Source organism: Triturus cristatus, chromosome 9 (assembly GCF_964204655.1).
Source record: "Triturus cristatus chromosome 9, aTriCri1.1, whole genome shotgun sequence".
NCBI classification, from domain to species: domain Eukaryota; kingdom Metazoa; phylum Chordata; class Amphibia; order Caudata; family Salamandridae; genus Triturus; species Triturus cristatus.
This window is the reverse complement of record NC_140592.1, coordinates 519,769,313-519,791,447: the sequence shown is the minus strand read 5'-3', so window position 1 is coordinate 519,791,447 and position 22,135 is coordinate 519,769,313. Positions and strand designations below refer to the sequence as shown.

At 50.9% G+C, this 22,135-nt stretch overlaps 1 protein-coding gene across 1 annotated transcript in view; it reads right to left on the bottom strand.

The window, feature by feature from the left end:
- Nucleotides 1-22,135, bottom strand: part of TOP6BL (TOP6B like initiator of meiotic double strand breaks) — a 2,412,394-nt gene that overhangs the window by 2,303,516 nt on the left and 86,743 nt on the right. The gene's annotated exons all lie outside the window — the stretch shown is intronic.

Sequence of the window (22,135 nt, the reverse complement as noted above, 5' to 3'; positions counted from 1 at the left end):
CTACACGGAAGGCGCCAATGCATGGCTCGCCACACCTGCCCACTCCACTGCTGACTGCAGTCACAATTGACGCAGCAAGTAAGACTGTGCCACACATAGGTAAAGTCGCAAGAGCTGTGGCCAAGGGACATACCCATGCACAAGTGCACTGTGAGTGGAATGCAAGACATATCCAAATTCCCAGAGGAAATGTGCCAACTTAGAAACCAATGAAACATGGATGTTGCATGGAATAAAATTAACAGTCTCTCTCACACACAGGTCAACGTCGTGGATCAACCCCCAACACTGGGGGGGGGGAAGACTCACAGGACCCGGCTCGGTGGGATGACGGACCCACCGGCAGCGACGACTCTCACCACTCTGTGGACGAACCCGACCCCGACCAACCTGGCCCCTCTGGTGTCCAACGACCTGCAGCACCTGCGTCAGGTACAACTGGGCCAACCACCACCCCCACTCCTGCCACATCCCAGGAGACACCCAGGATCCCTGCCCCACCACCACAATGCAGCCAGGCTGGCCAGGAGGGACACGGTGTACCGGGCACCCAGGAGGAGGCAGGCGACAACGCCAATGCCACCCCTCAGGGGTCCCGGAGACCCGATGTGCCCACAAGGGCAGGCCAGGTGCAAGTGGGCAGGGGTGGTGGGAGTGGAGGACGGCAGAGGCGCGAGCCTGACCGGTTGGCTGGGGAACCGGTATATTCCCATGTCCGAAACATCCTGGACACATACCGGCAGGACACCACGGGCATGGCCCAGGTTGTGTCCATCCTCGAGGAGATCAAGATCCAGCAGGCCCAGCAACATGCCTGTCTACTGCGACACCAACGGCGGATGGAGGACAGACAGGCTGAGCTCGTGACGGTGTTCACGGGAATTCACAGTACACTCAGTCGGATGGCCGACAACATGGGCAACCCTCCCTGTGCCATCAGGCGTAGAACATCACCACCCACAGGGAGGGATCAGGAGGAGGAGGAGGAGACATCCGACGGAGCATCCCAAACATCGTCACGGCCTGCTTCTGAGGGTCCCCGCAGGAGGGCGGGTCGTCCACGGAAAAGACCGTGAGGGTCGGCGCAACAGCACCATCTCCCAGGACACCTGGCCTGGCACCTGGCCCACTGGAGCAACAGCAGCACAGCAGCAAAAGACATTCTCTGCCACATGGACTTGCTGGTCACTGTCTGACCAATGTTGACAAAGACTGTGGCATGGACTCTGAGGATTTCAAATGGCAAGGACACCAACTCCCCTAGTGAACTTTGGATTCCACACACCCGGAAAGCCCCTCATGTCAAACCCCCCCCCCTACCCCAACCAAAATAAAAAGTCACACCATAAAGAGAAGATGCCTACTGATTGCATTATTACCTTACATGTGTCTTGTAAAGTCTAACTATGCCTGAGTTCTCATTTGACTTCAACCATCCACACCCTGGGGCCTGAGTCTGGCACAGGACACACATGGGTCACATTGTATTAGGCAAGACAGACATGGAGCACCATACACACCCGTGATGGGCCCAACCAGCTGAGGGGGTGGCCGCACAACCGTGCCGACAGACATATTGAGTACAGCGACAGCCATGCGCAGAGGTCAGGGATCATGTGGAGTGTCCTGGGGGGCACCCAGGTATGTGTGGACAGGTGGCAGAACCATGTCCTGCAAGCTTGAGTCAGGTGGATGCAGTGAATGGTGGCCTGGCCAACGTTGGATGCATGGGGATGGCACATGTCACAATACCCACACTGTCATTGACTACATGCACAATACAGAGTCTAATCCCACACAAACAGCTTGCATCTTGCTACTCTACACATAGACACATAGCCACTATCACGGAAAACCATGCCAGACATGCCGGATGCACCGTGGCAACACACCAGCATTGACTGAGAAGAGGCACCTTGGAGGCATAGGGACACCTTTATTAGTCATGTATTCGGGATTGCAGAGGCAACTCGGAGTACACATGAACGGGTCACGTGGAGTAACATGTGGGTCCAACACTGGAACCCCCCTTCTGCAGCCCAAATGCGTGAGAGCCATGGAACTGGCACACAAGTGTCGGCTAACAGCTAAACACCCCCTGCTGCTCACGGAGAGACTGCCATACACCATTGATCCGCTGATGTGGAAGTCCCACAGCATGTCAAGCCAAGACAAACCGTATGTGTCCGAGGGCAGTGTAACACACATTGATGCCATCATCACATTCCACAATCCCAACACTGATGACTGTCAACAAGTCTGACCATCTATTCAGGTGTACCCAGCTGCATGTAATGTGTACCATGGTGATGCGACATGTCTGCAGAGGAACCAAACATCGACAGGGGCAGTGTGCATACATCGTGAACAACTGCCACACCCAATACACCCCTGATGCATCCCTTACCCTAAGGCAGAGGTCTTCAAACTTTTGGATGCCGAGACCCCCTTGTCAACATTTTGAGGTGTAAGGACCCCCTCCTGACAAAAATGTCTAAACCTGTAGGCAGGGCTACTGGAAATATGAGGCAGGTGAGGACCAAATTACGCGACAGGTTTGACTAAATTGTGTGGGAAGAAAATGTAAATGATGTTATGTGATGCAGCGTATTTTGGGATAGCATTGCTTCATTATTATGAAATTAATTTTTTGCACACAGTAACACAGAGAAAAGATTCCACCCCATCAGTACCTGTTTATAACCAAAATACAGCAATTAACATCAGAAAGATTTCTAGTCAACCTTTGTGAAGGGGCTTCCACTCCGCAGGAATACGTGCTGCCACATTAGAAGCTCACCTGGCCTGGGCCGGGAGAAGCAGGGGTCCCTTAAAACCCTGGCGGTTTTGTGCAGAGTTAGGCAGTTTATCCATGAAGCTTTCCTCTCACTCACTCACTCCCTCCCTTCCAGGCCATTTTCTGTCACCCCTTTTTACAACTTCTGAACTCTCCCCATTCAACCTCTCACTTCACCTTGAATCGCCTCTTGCCAGTCTGTCTTTTCACTGCCTTCATCTCGAACAGTCTCTCGCATTTATCTCATGGCCTCTCTGGCCCCGTCACCTCCCGTGCCCCTCAGCACCTCATTCACCTCGTCTCTCCATTCAATTTTTGTCTATTTGTATCTTACACCTCTCCAGTCCCCCCATTCATCTTTCACATCTCCCCTGTGTTCTAACAGAAGCCCTCACCTTTGGCTCACACTCACTTCCTGCGTGTCCACACTTCTCTTCGGCAATTCACATTTCTCCTCATCCCTGACCTCTTCAATCAAATTCTCTCACTCCCTTGCTGTCCTCTCTCATCTCTCCTCACCAAGCATACGGGTCGGACCCGTATGCTCCTCTCAGCCTGTGCCACTCTGCTTATTGTTCCCTAATTCAAGAAGGCATGAGTTGTCTGTCACGCTGTTTTGGTGCAGGCCGCGCAGTTATCAAACTTGCACCCTCCTTTGATTCGCTCCACCAAGAATCTATTATGCTTTAGGAAGATATAAAAACCTTTCTCTATGCTCTGTAGGTTACCCCATTTGGCTGGTTCTCCTTCTCCTTCTGTGTGTTTCTCATTGTCCTTCCGGCAGCAGATGGTTATTAGCCGCAGGACATCTTTTGGTAACAGTAGCGCACTACAAATGTAAATAATAATAATAATAGGGAGACGCAGGGGAGCCACTAGACCAGAACTTCGGGGGGTGGGGGCTAACACTCATAGCCACGGCTGGCCCTAACACTGGTTACACACTGTGCAACAGTCTTTTTTGGTGCCCCACCCCTGTTTCCTTCTCCATGAATTCCCTCACAACCACTCACCAACAATGCACTTCATCTCTCTATAGCAGCTTTCTGACAAACATTTTTTATAGCGCTACTCATACTTTATTCACACTCATTTCTGTGATTGGCATGGTACATATTCTTTGTAGCAGGCACCTTAACCCTCTGCACTGAGTGCCCAGGTGAGTGCACGGTGAGAGATGCAACAGTGTGAGAGTAGGGGGAGAGGAGTGACTGCAGGTTGAGTGAGGTGGCCGTACGAATTTGAGTGTGGATGCAAGTTCAGAACGGGACAAATTAATGTATGATTGCTGATAGGCTTGTTTGAGTGAGTTGCATATTGAGCAGTGAGTGGGACAGGTGAGTGAAGTGTCACATGAGTGCAGGGTGAATAGCGTGCTTGTGTGACTGCAGGGTGAGGTATAGGGTGAACAGCGCAAGTGCATTGTGATTGCAGAGTGATCACTGTGAGTGCAGGGTGAGCAGGTGAATGGTGTGAGTGCATGGTAATCAGTGTGAGTGCATTGTGAATGCTGTGAGTGCAGGGTAAGCGTGAAAGAGAAGGGCGAGAATGATGAGTGAATTGTCTGAAGGCAGGGTTTATTCCCAGGCACTTGAAGTAACTCAGCATGTTATTGGAGGCAGCGTAGGGTTTAAGATCTAAATTAAACTATTGCTATTATGGCATCAATCTGGGATCGAGGGTGTAGGAAATAAATAATGTGCTGATCCTGCAACAAACTTCCAGTCCTATGGTTAGGGTAGCCAGTAGATTATTTTGATGGCCTAGTTGGTACAAAAATAAGCAATCACCTAAAACAGTATTTTAAGGACGTATCTGTGCATACTTTGAACAGCAAATATAAATAGAAAGCACTTTTAATTGTGTTCTAGGGCTGCCGCACTCATCCATGACTGATAATTAAAGAGAACAAAGACAGAAAAGTCACATAACGAATGAATACATACTTTTTTATTTATAAGTCTATTAGGTGTCAAGAGAAGGTCTTTGTAGGCTCTTTAAATAACACATGGCTCGCATTTTTCTTTTGGCAACCCTACTTTATATTCCTTTTTATTAAATGCATTCTCACACTACAGCAGTAAATCTAAAATACAAATGTAAGGAATAGGCAGAGTGAGGACCCAGGGGGTACTGGAAGGAGGGGGGGGGGCACTAAGCCTTTGTAACCGGTTCACAAAGGCATGCAAATATGCAAATGGTCTTTAAAGACCTGTGAAAAACTCTGACGGGCGTGCCGGAGATAAGACTCCAGACACTGCCCAGCTGAGCCTCCAGCAGCTCGAGTTGCACTGCAGCAGCCCGGGCTGAGACACAGGATGGAGGAAGAGGGGGGCTGAATCCCTTGGGCCTCGGCAAAAGTGTGCTTGGGAATGCGCGACCCCCTTTGCATCGCTCCACGCCCCCCCTGGGGGTCGCGCCCCACAGTTTGAAGACCCCTGCCCTAAGGAGACTTCCAAACTTGTCCGTGCGTGTAACGCTGAGTCAGCACACGATGACGTGTCCATGAGGAATAGCAGTGCCACAACAATGCAACCAGCAGACGGCATGCACAAGTACCTGGGGATGAGAGATACACAAGAAGTCAGCCACAAAAAGCACAGCCACTTGCATGTGCATGTACTCGACACATGTAAGGATGACAACATGCTAGGTCACAATTATGACTGGGGAAATACACTCATCACTGGCACCATCACTCCAGTGACACATCCAGACACACCTCTGACTCACGTGCCATACATGCAGATGGACACACACATCGCAACACATGCCACACAGGGACCAATGCGTGCACACACAGACACTGGTACTCACCACTAAGCAAAGAAGTCGCGTATGAGCCGAGTCCGGATGTCCTCTTGCGGAACCACATCCTCCACATCACTAGCCCCATTGCCAAGACCTTCGTCCTCCACGGATGGATGGTCCTGATCATCTTGATCCAGGATTAGTGGCACAGCTTTCTCAACTGCCATGTTGTGCAGCATGCAGCAGACCATGAAGATTTTGCAGACCATCACCGGGGCATATGGTAGGGCGCCGCCGGTCTTGTGGAGGCATCGGAATCGGCTCTTCAGGAGGCCAAATGTCCTCTCTATCACTCGCCTTGTCCGGCCATGGGCGGTGTTGTAACAGAGCTGGGCCGGCGTGATGGGGTTGCGGAGAGGTGTGATCAGCCATGGCATGTTGGGATAGCCAGCGTCCCCTACATGGAAAACACATGGACATAAGTAGGACAGGAGAAGCGGTCGTGCTGGAAGTCTACGCAAAATACAGGACAGACAGAGTGTACCCACTAACAACACATGCTCGTTCGTTGCGCAGCTGCGTCATCATTTCAGGCACCCTGCTACGCCTCATGATGTAGGCATCGTGTGCTGATCCTGGAAAACGAGCACAGACATGTGAAATCACCATGTTGGACAGACACACCACAAGGGCATTGATGGAGTGGTAGTGCTTGCGATTCCTGTACGCTACCTCCTGTGCCTGTGGTGGTACCAAAGCCACATGTGTCCCATCTATGGACCCAATGACGTGGGGCATCCCTCCCAGGGCATAGACACCAGTCAACATTTCAGGGGTTGGGAAATGGATGAACTCATCCAGGTGAAGCAACATGGCCTCTAAGAAATCATGCAGCACACGGCAGAACATGCTCTGGGACATGCCACCAACATGAGCTATGGTATTTTGAAAGGTACCCGTGGCAAGAAAATGTAGGGCTGCCATTACCTTCAGCTTGGGTGTCAGTGCCGTAGGATACCTGTGCAGCGGTTGCAGGTGTGGTGCCAGCCTCGCCGTCAACTCCAGAATCAACGGTTGGGGGAAGCGGTAGCAGCGTATACAGTCATTCTCCCGCATGTCAGCCAAGTCCGGAATTGCTCGGGGAAGAGGCGGCGCTCTGCAGTAATTTGGAAGTGACAAGGAAGCGTGAGTGCACTACAACAACAATTTATTGGTGCTGAGCACATGTTAATCTGTCAATACACATATGCGACATACGGAGTCAGGTATGTGCCACATGCCCTGGACACGTATGGCTGCCAGGTGACACTCCTACCAAGACCCAGCTACAAACGGAGATTGTGAACCTCCACATGCCATGGCATGGGATTAGCTGTGTCCCAGTATAAGTGAACAGCCAGACGCAACACAGGAGTGACATACATCCACACATCAGCAGAAGTAGGATGTCGATTGCAGAGACTGGTAGCGGAACACTAGAGCCACAGGTCACATGACATTACACTAGGACAGCCCACACACCTTGCCATGAAGGTGTACTTGTAATGACTCACCACACATTCATAGAGAGGATGCAGACATGTCCTTGTTACACTACTCCGTGTCCCATGCATACATACGCACCTCACATCCGATACCACATGTGGCCTGGTGTGCAGAACAGTGTGCCATGTCCATCTACACACAGACACATGTTGGTTGCTGCAACAGCTGATGCTTTTGAGGGAGCTCCAACATCAAGCTAATGGGAACCCCCCACACATACATGACATAGTCACATCGTGCAACGTGGGTAGTGACATGTCTTGTGTGGTAACCCCTGTAGCGGGCATCAGGGGACACTTGCGTGTGTTCTTGACCGTGCCATGCCAGTGACGCTCATCCCAAGTGTGCAGTACGACATGCACACATGTCAAAGGAGTCAAGGGCATGCCTGGCACACATTGCACCGTCACACATAACATCTGTACACATCTCATCATACATCTGGTGCCTTCTCGACTCAGGAGTAATGTGCCACATCACAGCCTTTCACACCTGTGCCCCACACCATGTAGTACTGCCCAGACAATGCCTTGATGTCCATCCATGGACAAGTATGTCAGCCCTATTCCTTCCTGTGTGCTGCCTGTCACCACTGTGATGTGTGAAAGGCACCGTACTTTCGCTAAGAGGGCCTGTGTACGTTCCCCATCACTATGGGAGTGCTGCCGTATGTGTACCCATAGTGATAGTGAGCGTACGCACGCGTGTACGGTCCGTATCACTATGGTTGTTCTCGCGTATGCGTACTCATAGTGATAGTGAGCGTACAGGCGTGTGTACGGTCCGTACCACTATGGGTACGCATACGCGAGAACACCCATAGTGATAGTGAGCGTACAGGCGTGTACGGGCCGTCTCACTATGGGTGTTCTCGCGTATGCGTACTCATAGTGATAGTGAGCGTACAGTCGTGTGTACGGTCCGTACCACTATGGGTACGCATACGCGAGAACACCCATAGTGATAGTGAGCGTACAGGCGTGTACGGGCCGTCTCACTATGGGTGTTCTCGCGTATGCGTACTCATAGTGATAGTGAGCGTACAGGTGTGTGTACGGTCCGTACCACTATGAGTACGCATACGCGAGAACACCCATAGTGATACGGACCGTACACACGCCTGTACGCTCACTATCACTATGGGTGTTCTCGCGTATGCGTACCCATAGTGGTACGGACCGTACACACGCCTGTATGCTCACTATCAATATGAGTACGCATACGCGAGTACACCCATAGTGATACGGACCGTACACACGCCTGCACGCTCACTATCACTATGGGTGTTCTCGCGTATGCGTACCCATAGTGGTACGGACCGTACATACGCCTGTACGCTCACTATCACTATGAGTATGCATACGCGAGTACACCCATAGTGATACGGACCGTACACACGCCTGCACGCTCACTATCACTATGGGTGTTCTCGCGTATGCGTACCCATAGTGGTACGGACCGTACACACGCCTGTACGCTCACTATCACTATGAGTACGCATACGCGAGTACACCCATACTGATACGGACCGTACACACGCATGTACGTGCCGTTGATATGCATTTGGGGTGCCCTAGGGCCCCGGGACGCACCGTACCTGTGTGTGAAGCTCCAAATTACATAGGGGACACATGAGGGACAAGTATAAAGGCCTACATGCATGCTGGTTGTCATGAAGACCAAGTTTAAAGATTGAATTTTTTTAAGCAGGTGCACAGCAGTAGTCAGTTTGAATGAATCTACTTTGTTGCAATGTGGTTCTGGAGTTGACATCATGCTGAAGAAAAAAACACAATAAGAACCCACTGACTGTGCTAGGTTTGAAGGGATTGGAGGAAACATAGGATGCAAATGTGAGTGACCAATCACTCTGTACTCCTGTGCATGAAACAGGCCAGAAAGGCAGATATAAGGCAGCCAGGTCCCATGAGGGAGCACTTGCCTGCACATCTTTGTATTCCACGACCCAGCTGCTGCTACTGATTCCCTGGAACCATGTCAAGGTCTGTGGAGAGGTCACAGCCTTTCACCCTGGAGGAGAACCTGGCTTTGCTGGATGTGATCCTTCCACAGTATTCCCTGCTGTATGGGCGACCAGGGTATCAGGTGAGTGCAGAGTCCACTAGCACAGACTGTGTCCCTTTTTTGTGACTGTGACTTCTGCCATTGTGTCCAGGTGTGACACACATGCTATGTACTGTAGGGGGGGTCCCAGGGGGGGGAATGCCTGATGTCTCCCAGCCAGAGCATGCTGTGGTGCATGTCTGCCGTCCTCACTTGCATTGTGTTTACTGTGATAATCACTGCATGGTGCATGCCACATTCTGCCTGTCTTGTCCTCCTGGGAATGTAGCCTCTACAGTCCTCATGTGATTATGTGGTCAGCCCAGTGTGACAGGTGACTGTACCCACAGATGTGTGTTAGTTCTGTGTACCTGTGCTGAGTGTCCACATGATGTGTTCGTACCCTGGACATCGGTGTGTGTGTAAGTCCCCTGTCATGTGGGTGGGTGCATATGTGGAGTGTAGCACCCGGGCTGCATGAGGGATGGATATACCCTGCCCATGTGATGTGAGCAGGGAGCAGTGCTGTGTGTCTGACGTGCAGAGCCAGCCCCACACCTGTGAGCCCCCCCCCCCCGTCTAGTGGCACATGTGCAGAGTGAGGTTTGTCGCTGCATTTGGCAATGGCAGGTGAATGTCCTGTGCCTGTGTGTCTGTGTACTCTGCTGCGGTAGCGTCAGTGGCCTGTGGCATGTGACTGCTTAGAGGTGCTGCACATTATCCTGGTGTAGCTTGTGATGCACAGTGTGAGCCTGGATCATTGATTGTGTAGTTGCCCTCATTCCACCTGTGTACTTTCAATGGCACGTACTGCTTTTGCCCTTCCCCAGAGGATCATGTCCCTATGACAAAGGTGCAATGCGTTGGATGCATACTATGCCTTGTTGTAAACAGCAAATTTGTTCTAATATGTCTCTCTGTGACATGTGCCTGGTGTATTGATGTAGTGTCACTTGTTCATCCTCACAGGTAGGCGCCTCTGCCAAGAAGCAGATATGGCTGACCGCCGTCAGTGCCGTGAGGAGTGCGGATGGTCGCAAGCGGCGCCTGGCCCAGGTGAGGAAACGCTGGCAGGATATCCGGTGCTGGACGCGGAGGATCGCACGGGTCCTGCTGGGGGACTCACCTGAGACCCATAAGAACCGCGGGCGCCGCCGTCTGACCCACATCCACAAGCGTGTGCTGGCGGTGGTATTTCCAGACTTGGAGAGGCGCTTACAGGAGAAGCAGCAGCAGGAAGGGGGTAGGTACATGTGTGTTTGTTGTGTGTCACCAGAATTTGTAAGTGCACAGTTGCATGGATACACTGCCAGGGTTTAAAGGTGCTGTGCAGATCCAGTTACCCACAGTATAGCTGTGCTCTCCTGCCTCCCTTCCCCTCCTTGCAATGTGTTCCCTGGTCTGTGTGTAGTCACTCCTTCACAAGGTAATGTAGGCTGGCACTTTCTCCACGTGAACTATGCCTGTAGCATCATGTGTGGGGGTGGTGTGTAACAGGTTTTGGGACCTTGCCTGTGCCCTGTCCAGTTCAGTACATGTGGGTTCCATGTCAGTTGGCACTGATGCTGAGTCCAGACATGGGAGTTAGTCTCTCAAGTGTCATGCCTTACAGCACGCATGTCCTATGTTGTGGCCTGTGAAATGATGTGCATGAGTGTGCGATACGCATAGTGCAGGGATGGTGGCGTGTGTTGCAGTCATTCCCATTCAGGACCATGGAGTTGTGTGGCCACTACTGTCCCCTGGGGCATATTTTCCTAGGTGTCATGTGTGTCATCACAAAACGTGGACACTCTCAGGGTCTACAGCATAGGTTGTGCTCTGTGCCATTGTCCCCTGGCACCATGTATATTGACGTGAAATGTAGTACAAGTGTGCACTGTACAGCCTGACCTGATTTTCCTTGTTCATACTCACAGTGGCCTGTGTGTCTTGTTACAATCATCTGATGATGGCCATTTGTACATGAATATTTGGACAGACGCACCTTGGGTATTTGGCGTCCAATCTTGCATTTATGCAGCCCCTGTGTATTTTACCCAGACTAAGAGATGTAAGTGCTTCCTGTGTCTCAACAAATTGTCTCATGTAGGGGGTGGTTGGTGCGGGCAAAGCCTACATGTCAAAACCTGATATCTCCTTGCTAGGTCTGGCCAGTGTGTGATGTTTGCCTGCACATACACTCAAGGTGCAGTGAGCCAGTCATGGTGGGCATGTTTTCAGTATTACCTATGCAGCATGTGCCTCAAGTTCATGGATATGGTCCCTCCTCATCCCTATTTTCGGCACCGCTGTGTGGTGCAGATGCAGTGCTGGATTGTCCCCAGGGCCTGGCTCCTATGTCAAACTCCATTTCATGTCATTTGCTATTGTGTCATGCTCTCCATGGATTTTCAGTGGCATGGTGGGTCAACCAACTGTGTGTTGCATGCCCTACATCTGTACCTTGTTTTGTAGATGTTACTGATCTTTCTTTGCAGGCTATGCACTGTAACCTATGTAGATTGGACTCATGTGACATATGTATACAGGTGTGTGATTAATTGCTGTCTCTTCACCTTGTCCACAGTATCGTCGGGGGACACGGAGGGAGACATGAGCACAGACGGAGCGGAGGGACCGAGCACCAGTGCCAGCGGTGACATCGTGGCTGGCACATTGAGTGGTACTGAGGCGGAGGAGAGTGAGGCCGAGGACCTGTCAACTGGCACGACAGAATATGAAGCTGACGGGTCCGAGGATGATCTCTCCGAGTGGGCGGAGGCTGCACCAGCAGCTGACAGCGGCACAACATCGCACCCCGCCCCCTCCATTGCCATCAGCCGCCTCCCACTTGCTCGTGTCCCTTCCTAGGGTGCCCGGTCACCACATGTCTCCTTCCTGCCAGGCACCGCACCCCCTGCCCCTGTCTCCACTGCTGCCGCCAATGCCAAGTCTGTGGACATCCAGCGGCAGTTGCAGGTTGGTCAGGCTGCGATCCTTAATGTCCTCCATGGCCACAGCCAAGTGCTGCACAACATGGAGGCATACTTGGAGGGCATTTTTTCATCGCAGGCTGACCAACGCAACTTGCTGAGGTCCACTGACTCGACACTGACTGCAGCAGTGGGTCTCCTGCAGCGCTACGTCCAACCCCCTACCCCTGCCCCATCCACACTTCCCACTCCCATGCCTGTCCCACGTACACCCAGACGTCAGCATGCACCCACCACAACAGACACAGGCACCACACCAGCAGGGAAGGTCATACGCACACCTCCTGGCACGCACACACAGGGTGAAGTAGGCACACCCACTGGGTCGGGGGGCAAACGTAAGTCACGCAGCCAGAGTGGGAGTCCGCATTCCACCAAATCCACTCCCTCCAAATCCCCTCCCCTCTGCTCTCCTGGCCACATATCCGGCAAGGACTCCTTCATGGCCGCTCTGTCCCTGAGCCCCACTGTGACACCACCCCACAAGCGGTCAAGGGAGTCCCCGGTCAGGGTGGTTGAGTCCCCCCCCCTGTCCACACCCTCCCCCAGTGGCGCTGCGACCCATCCCTCCGCCCCCCCCCTTCTTGGGGCCTGTGGTTCCTTCGGGTGCAGGGGAGACGCTGGAGGACCTTGCTAAGGTGTGCAGCGACATCCTGGCCTCCGCCTTTGGCCCTGCCCCACCCCCTGTGGTGGAGTCCTCCATCCCTGCACCCACGACGCCTACCCTTCGCCCTCATGTCACTGCGGTGCCTGGTCCTTAACCCCCACATGATGCCCTCCCCGCTGTGGACGACGAAGAAGTCTGACTGTGCAGGCAAGCTAGGGGAAACGCGTCCCACTGTGTCCCCCATCCAGCTGTGACTCATGGACTGCCCTATGGGCTTTGTAAATATTGAACTTTATCCACACACACATTATTTGGAAATGCTGAATAAAGCCTTTTTTTTTCCTTAGTACACTACTGCTTTTGTGGTGTTGCTGTTGGTGGGGCTGCTACATGATTTTGGGTGGTGATCATGTGTTGGGTGTGTGGGAAATGTAGTAGTGTGCTGGTCATAGGGGGGACCCTGGTATCTGTGTGCCATCACAAGGTGTTGGCTAGGTTTCTCTGTTCATGTACACAGTTACTGCATGGTGAAATTGTCCCAAGGTGTATTCCTTCCTCTGTGTACCCTGACATCTTCCCTGCAGGGTGTTCCCAATATTTAGCGCTGAGCTGTGTCTACATTTGCTGGGTGTGTGACGGACCCCTTCAACTTTGGCCATGCATGCAGAGCGATGTCTCCACCTGCATCATTCGTGGCATCCTTGGTGATCACTGTACTTGTGTATGTAGTCTGTTGACATGACTTCATGTGGACATGTTCCCTTTTAGGCTGTATGCATGTGTGTACTCCCAGCCTCGCACACATGTGTTAAATGTACTGCAGGGTCTTTGTGCATCTGACTGACAATTGTGGCAATTGGATCTGTGGGTACTCCACCCTTTTTTTTCCATGGGCAATGCTGGGGGCCTCTGCACCCACCCCTCCTGTGTCTGGGCACTGCTGGGAGGACTCAGGACTCTGCACCCACCCCTCCTGTGTCTGGGCACTGCTGGAAGTGATAGGCACCCACCCCTCCTGTGTCTGGGCACTGCTGGGAGGACTCTGCACCCACCCCTCCTGTGTCTGGGCACTGCTGGGAGGACTCTGCACCCACCACTCCTGTGTCTGGGCACTGCTGGGAGGACTCAGCACCCACCCCTCCTGTCTCTGGGCACTGCTGGGAGGACTCTGCACCCACCCCTCCTGTGTCTGGGCACTGCTGGAAGTGATAGGCACCCACCCCTCCTGTGTCTGGGCACTGCTGGGAGGACTCTGCACCCACCCCTCCTGTGTCTGGGCACTGCTGGAAGTGATAGGCACCCACCCCTCCTGTGTCTGGGCACTGCTGGGAGGACTCTGCACCCACCCCTCCTGTGTCTGGGCACTGCTGGGAGGACTCAGTACCCACCCCTCCTGTGTCTGGGCACTGCTGGGAGGACTCTGCACCCACCCCTCCTGTGTCTGGGCACTGCTGGGAGTGATAGGCACCCACCCCTCCTGTGTCTGGGCACTGCTGGGAGGACTCTGCACCCACCCCTCCTTTTTCTGGGCACTGCTGGGAGGACTCTGCACCCACCCCTCCTGTGTCTGGGCACTGCTGGGAGGACTCTGCACACACCCCTCCTGTGTCTGGACACTGCTGGGAGGACTCTGCACCCACCCCTCCTGTCTCTGGGCACTGCTGGGAGGACTCTGCACCCACCCCTCCTGTGTCTGGGCACTGCTGGGAGTGATAGGCACCCACCCCTCCTGTCTCTGGGCACTGCTGGGAGGACTCTGCACCCACCCCTCCTATTTCAGGATATGTACGCTTAGAACATTCACGGGTGTGGGTTCGCTCCATGCATACGAGGTGGGGGTAGGGTCCGTACATACACGGTTGGGGTGAGGGTACGGGTCGTACATACACTGTTGGGGTGGGGGTACGCTCCATACGTCCGCAGGGGAGGGTACGGGTCGTACTTACACTGTTGGGGTGGGGGTACGCTCCATACGTCCACGGGTGAGGGTACGGGTCGTACTTACACTGTTGGGGTGGGGGTACGCTCCATGCGTACGTGGGTGAGGGTACGTGTCGTACTTACACTGTTGGGGTGGGGGTACGCTCCATACGTCCGCGGGTGAGGGTACGGGTCGTACTTACACTGTTGGGGTGGGGGTACGCTCCATGCGTACGTGGGTGAGGGTACGGGTCGTACTTACACTGTTGGGGTGGGGGTACGCTCCATACGTCCGCGGGTGAGGGTACGGGTCGTACTTACACTGTTGGGGTGGGGGTACGCTCCATACGTACGCGGGTGAGGGTACGGGTGGTACTTACACTGTTGGGGTGGGGGTACGCTCCATGCGTACGTGGGTGAGGGTACGGGTCGTACTTACACTGTTGGGGTGGGGGTACGCTCCATACGTCTGCGGGTGAGGGTACGGGTCGTACTTCCACTGTTGGGGTGGGGGTACGCTCCATGCATACGCGGGTGGGGGTACGTGTCGTACATACACGGTTGGGTGGGGGTACGCTCCATATGTCCGCGGGTGAGGGTACGGGTCGTACTTACACAGTTGGGGTAAGGGTACGCTCCATACGTCCGCAGGTGAGGGTACGGGTTGTACTTACACTGTTGGGGTGGGGGTACGCTCCATACGTACGCGGGTTAGGGTACGGGTCGTACTTACACTGTTGGGGTGGGGGTACACTCCATACGTACGCGGGTGAGGGTACGGGTCGTACTTACACTGTTGGGGTGGGGGTACGCTCCATGCATACGCAGGTGGGGTTACGTGTCGTACATACACGGTTGGGGTGGGGGTACGCTCCATACATCCGCGGGTGAGGGTACGGGTCGTACTTACACTGTTGGGGTGGGGGTACACTCCATACGTACGCGGGTGAGGGTACGGGTCGTACTTACACTGTTGCGGTTGGGGGTACGCTCCATGCATATGGGTGTGGGGGTACGGTCCGTACATATGCGTCCCCACGCTATGTGATGCTTGTGCGGCCCGTACCCAGGCCTTTGCCACGTGGGTACAGCCGTCCCGCCATTGTTGGGATGACGTAGGTGTGGGCGTGGTCATACACGTACGCGGGTGAGGGTACGGGTCGTACTTACACTGTTGGGGTGGGGGGTACGCTCCATGCATACGCGGGTGGGGTTACGGTCCGTACGTACACTGTTGGCATGGGGGTACGCTCCATACGTACGTGGGTGGGGGTACGGGTCATACTTACACTGTTGGGGTTGGGGGTACGCTCCATGCATACGGGGGTGGGGGTACAGTCCGTACATATCCATACCCACGCTGTGGAATGCTTGTGCGGGCCGTACCCAGGCCTTTGCCACGTGGGTACAGCCGTCCTGCCATTGTTGGGATGACGTAGGTGTGGGCGGGGTACGACTCGTACCCACGCTCTTAAGGTGTGGGTACGGGATGTACCTGTATTGTTGTGTTGCCGGTTCGCGTCGTCAAGCACTTCCGTTGTGGCGGACGCTGGCTTTGCTGGACACGCCCCCACCCCCTCGTAGTGACCAGGGCCTGGGGGTCAGGTATGTCCAGGGCATGTGTGCTGTGTGACTTTGGTGGGGGTTTTGTGGCCTGCCCCCGGTCCTGCCCCCCCCTTTCCCCCCTCCCTTTGTTGTTCTGACCTTCTGCGGCGTCTGCGTCCGAACCTGTAGAGGAGGTCGACTGCTATGAGGGCCGGGATGACACGTAGGTTCGGGTTCATGTCTGTCCGTCGCGTACAGGTACTCCTTGTTCGCGTCGTCCTGATTTCCCGGCAGTTTTTGGCTGCCGGAAAATATTCACCGTGCGGGATGACGTCGGTGCGAATCGTGATTCGTGAATGGCAGGCTGCGTGCGTCCCGACGTCACGTCGGCGCTTTCCCGGATCACATTTGTATGTTTATTTTCGTCGGTCGGGGTTTTGTACGAATCGTACGGAAATGGTGTTTCCGTGCGAATCGTAATTCCATGTTTGTATATTTTTACGACCGGGTACGCGTCGGACGGAGAATATGCTCCGTCCGACGGTTCGTACCCGGTTTTTACCGGATCGTGATCGGCACCTCAGTCAGTAAATGGTCTCACACACTCAAGAACTGAAATCTAGGCCAATTCTTTTGTATCAAAAGATATAGTTGTTTTATTTTAGAACCAACAAGGTATCAAAATATACTTTCTCAGGATGAGTTACTTTAGTTAAATACTTTTCAAATAGGCAATAGACTTTTTGAATGCAATAGTTACAGTTTGTTGCAATAGGCAACACAATTTCAAACACAATGCAACATTGAGATCAATGGGAATTTCTGGTTAAATGCAATTAGTTACTTTATAGATTACTTTTCCAACCACTGGACTGGATCCTAGATTCAGTCCCGGGACATGAGCTGTAAACAGTTAAGTAAAAGCGTTTTGGTTACAGTAGTGATTTCTAAGTAATATTATTGTATTTTAAAAGTTTACACTTAGAAACTATTTCAGTTGTAATTACCAATGTTATCCTATGGAAGGAAATTCAATATGCAGGTAAAGTATGTATACGTTACTTTTTTAATCCTGTGCTGGACTCCTAGGTTCAGCACTGGGACCGCTATCTGAAACAGGCAAGTAATTACGTTTTTATCGTTGGCACGATTTTTAGAGAATATTTGTAAGTTTCAAAAATCGACAGACACTTTTTCACGTAATTGTGGCATCTGAGGAAGTTCGAATGAACGAAACGCGTCATGCCTTGTGATTTTATTAAAGCGCTGCTTTCCTGACAACCCGTGTGTGCTCGACTTCTGTGCTCACAGCAAAGGAGTGTGGTCTGGATATATATATATATTACCTACTGGCAGTCACCAGTAGGTAGTTATAGTTAGGACCTATTTTCCATAGGAAATCTGCAACATTCTATTTGGAATAACGTTGGCGCCGATTGACGAATCTTTGCGAAATTTTCCAAACTTTTGGCCAGCTCCGGTCCGCTCCTATCCTGAAAATTTCACGGTGATTCATCAAGCGGGGGCTGAGAAAAAAGGGGGGTCCCAAAACGTGTTTTCCCCATGCATTTTCCCATAGGACCTGTTGACGCAGCTACAGCCCGAACAGCTGGACGGAATTACACCAAATTTGGCAAAGAGGTAGTCCTCCGTTCAGACTCGTGCCTTTTGCTTAAATGGTGTAAATCCGTTCAGTAGTTCCTGAGAAAATTAGAATTAAAAAGATAGATATATGTGGGCGGAGCCTAACCACACATCTCATCGTAACATCTGATTGGCTGTCAGTACTTCATCCAAGAAGTGTTAGCAGCCATCTTGGGACCAATATACATGATAGCACCTCATCAAAAAGCATTGCAGTTAATAGAAGGTTTTAAGACTTTAGTTACATTATAAATCATTTGTTGATGGTACCATACTCATTTTAGGAATTGTGGTGTATTCTAAGGTGATTTTACCATGTGAAAAAGCCTTCTGCTGTGATATCATCAATCATGTTTGAGAGAAAACTATTTTCTCATGCTTTTCCCACAGAGGTTTGGAAGGTGATCTATAAGCTAAACTGAGAGCATATTTTTTGTAAATTCACATTATCTTTCTCAGTCATGTGAGAATGAAGTCTGACATTCTCAGTAAAAAATGTACATCCAACAAGGGCAGAGACTGTCAGTTGATTCCTTTGTGTTCTACTGCAGCTTCCCAGAGTGTTCTAAAGAACAACTAGAGCGCTAACAGTCCTACTTATGTCAAACGTATTGTACACCTGAAGCCATCTTGATTGGAATAAAGTGGTAAAAATGTATTTAAAAAAGGAACAAAATGAGGGGGTTCATTTTGCCATAGAAATTATGATTAGTGCTGCAGAAAGAAAAATAAGGGCACATTTTGACTTCTCAAATCCTCTTCTATTTCATAAAAAAAATTCTGGCAGCAGAATGAAACCTGCACTTTGAATACCAGTTGCAGACTTCCCTGGTGAGCAGTAGCTTTACTACAGTGATCTAATGAGCAACTAGACTGCTAACATTCAGAATTTATGGCAAATGCGTGACACATCTGAAAGCCTTCTTGATGGAACCAAAGTAAAAAACTGAAAGTAGTGCCTACTGAGGAGACTGCAGTAAATGAGGAAATTAGGAAACTTCATAACAAATAAATCTTCCAAGAGGGCCACCAGAGACAAAAGAGCCCAAATATCACCCAGATGTAGCCCAAGTATAGCCCAATGACAGAATGTCCCAGAGTGTTCTTAAGAACAACTAGAGCGCTTACTGTCTTACTTATGACAAAAGTATGGCACACCTGAAGCCATCTTGATTGGAATAAACTGGTAACACTCAAAACATTTAATTTAAAAAGGAACAAAATGAGGGGGTTCATTTTGCCACAGAAATTATGATTTGTGCTGAAGAAAGAAAAATTAAGGCACATTTTGAGTGACTTCCCAAATCCTCTTCTATTTCATTAAAAGATTCTGATATGCAGACTGAAACATGCACTTTTAATACCAGCAGCAAACTTCCGTGGTGAGCAGTAGCTTTACTACAGTGATCTAATGAGCAACTAGAGTGCTAACATTCAGAATTTATGGCAAATGTGTGACATATCTGAATACCTTCTTTATGGAATCAAAGTAAAAAACCTGAAAGCATTTCCTACTGAGGAGACTGCAGTAAATGAGGAAATTAGGAAACTTCATAACAAATCAATCTCCCAAGATGGCCACCAGAGACAAAAGAGCCCAAATGCAGCACAAATATCACCCCAGTTGCAAAGTCTGCAGCTCTGGAAGTAACACCACATCCTCTCCCGTAGGTGCAACATTTAATCAAGTGGTCAACTGGATAAAAAACAAAGATTACAAATAATTTAAAAGCTCTTTGTCGCTATTTGAAAACTCAGAAAATGTCCTCATTTTAGTTTTTTAGAGCACTAACCATAATTTTGATGCAAATAAGACCCTCTCTTATATGTAATTTCTTAAGGAAATGCTCTAGCCCGTGAGGGATGTTAGACCACTGCGAGCTGGAGTGTCTGCATGCAGGAACCTCCGCGTCTCTGGTGAGTGTGTCAGCCTGGAAGTCTTGGTCTCCTCTGTCCTTCTAAGCAAGATGTGATGTGTATATATACCCATAGGTCTCCCCAGGGGTCCTACCTTGCTGTGTTACTGTGTCGGCTTTAAGGATGACGTCGGGCCTGAATTTTATACAGAGATATTATACAGGAGATGTTAGTCCTGCGGTTAGTCCTGCTGTGCTTCCAAGAAACCTCATGCATAATGTATGAGATTTGACCTAGGAAAAAACGTGCATTCTGAATGCAGTGTCGTATCTAGGTAAATGGTCAGTCCCTAAGAACTGTTGTCTATGTAATGTAGGGAAGAACATAGGTGAAAGGTTGCAATGTTACCTGCGCCTATTTAGGGTACCTATATGGAATATAACAGGATAAGTGCATGGATTGTGCCAGGATGATTGGAGGAGTGCCTCCGTACTGCCTCGGTGACTTAATAAGTGAAAGTGTAGTGCATGTGTGAATAGATGACTACAAGTACAGTGCCTGAGTGAATGGATTAGTGCATGGGTAGTCCCTGGGTGACTGCATGACTGCAAGTGCAGTGCCTGGATGATTAGATAAGTGCAAGTGCAATGCTTAGGAGAATGGATAATTGCAAGTGTGGTGCCTGGATGAATAGATTAGTGCAAGTGTAGTGTCTGGGTGAATGAATGAGAGCAAGTGCACAGCCTCAGTGAATGAATGAGTGCAAGTGCAGTGCCTGTATGACTGCATGACTCCATGGGTACAAACTATGTGTTTGGATGAGAGCCTTAGAAGTGGCTTGAAGACTGGATGAGTGCAAGTGCAGTGTCTGGATGATTGGATGAGTGCAAGTATAGTACCAGAATGAATAGATAAGGACAAGTGTAGTGCGTGGATGAATGGATAGGTGCAAGTGCAGTGCCTCTGTGAATGGATGTCTACAAGCACAGTGCCTGGGTGAGTGGATAGTGCCTGGATGAATGGATGAGTGCAAGTGCAGTGCCTGAGTGAATGGATGAGTTAAAGTGAAGCGCCTGGGTGAATGGATGAGTGCAAGTGCAGTGCCTGGGTGAATGTATGACTGCATTAGTAGTGTCTGAGTGTTTGGATACGTGAAGTGGCCGTGCTGGGATGAATATATGAGCGCAAGTCTAGTGCCTGGGTAAATGATTGAGTGCAAATGCACTGCCTCAGTAAATCAATTAATGCAAGTGCAGTGCCTGGGTAATTCCATGACTGCATTGGTAGTGCCTGAGTAAATGAATGACTCCATAGGTATCGCCTGGGTGACTGGATGAGTTCCTGGAAGATTGGATGAGTGCAAGTGCAGTGTCTGGGTGGTTGGATGAATGTAAGCTCAGTGCCGCAGTGATTGGATAACTGCATAGGTAGTATTTGGGTCTCTGGATGAGTGCATGGGTAGATCTAGGATAAATGGATGAGTGCAGATCTAGTGCCTGGGGGAATGAATGAGTGCAAGTGCAGTGCGTGGGTGAATGGATGAGTGCAAGTGCAATGCCTGGGTGATTGGATGAGTGCAGGTGTAGTGCCTGGGTGATTGAACAAGTGCAAGTGTAGTGCTGGGGTGAATGGATGAGTGCAAGTGCAATGCCTGAGTGATTGGATGAGTGCAAGTGCAGTGCCTGGGTGATTGTATAAGTGCATGGGTTCTCCCAGGACGATTGGATGAGTGCTTCGGTATTACCTGCATGACTTATTGAGTGCAAGTGTTGTGCTAGGGTGAATAGATGTCTACAACGGCAGTGCCTGGGTGAATAGATAAGTGCAAATATTGTGTCTGGGTGAGTGAATGAGTGCAAGTGCACTGGCTCAGTGAATGAATGGGTGAAAATGCAGTGCCAGGGTGACAGCATGACTGCAAAGGCCCTGTCTGAGTGAAACGATGACTCCATGGGTACTGCCTGGGTGATTGGATGAGTGCCTGAGTAGTGGTTTGAAGATTGGATGAGTGCAAGTGTAGTGCCTCGGTGAATGGATGTGAGCAAGTACAGTGCTTGGATGAATGGATGACTACAAGAACAATGCCTGGGTGATTGGATGACTGCTAGTGTAGTGCCTGGGATGAATGAATAGTGAATGGATGAATGGGTAAGTGCAATAGCAGGTTGAATGGATAAGGACAAGTGTAGTGCCTGGATGAATGGATAAGTGCAAGTGCAGTGCCTCGGTGAATGGATGACTACAAGCACAGTGCATGGGTGATTGGATAATGCCTGGATGAATGGATAAGTGCAAGTGCAGTGCCTGAGTGAATAGGTGAGTGCAAGTGTAGTGCCTGCGTGAATGGATGAGTGCAAGTGCAATGCCTGGGTGAATGAATGAGTGCATGAGTAGAGTCTGGGTGATTGGATGTGTGCAAGTGTAGTGCTG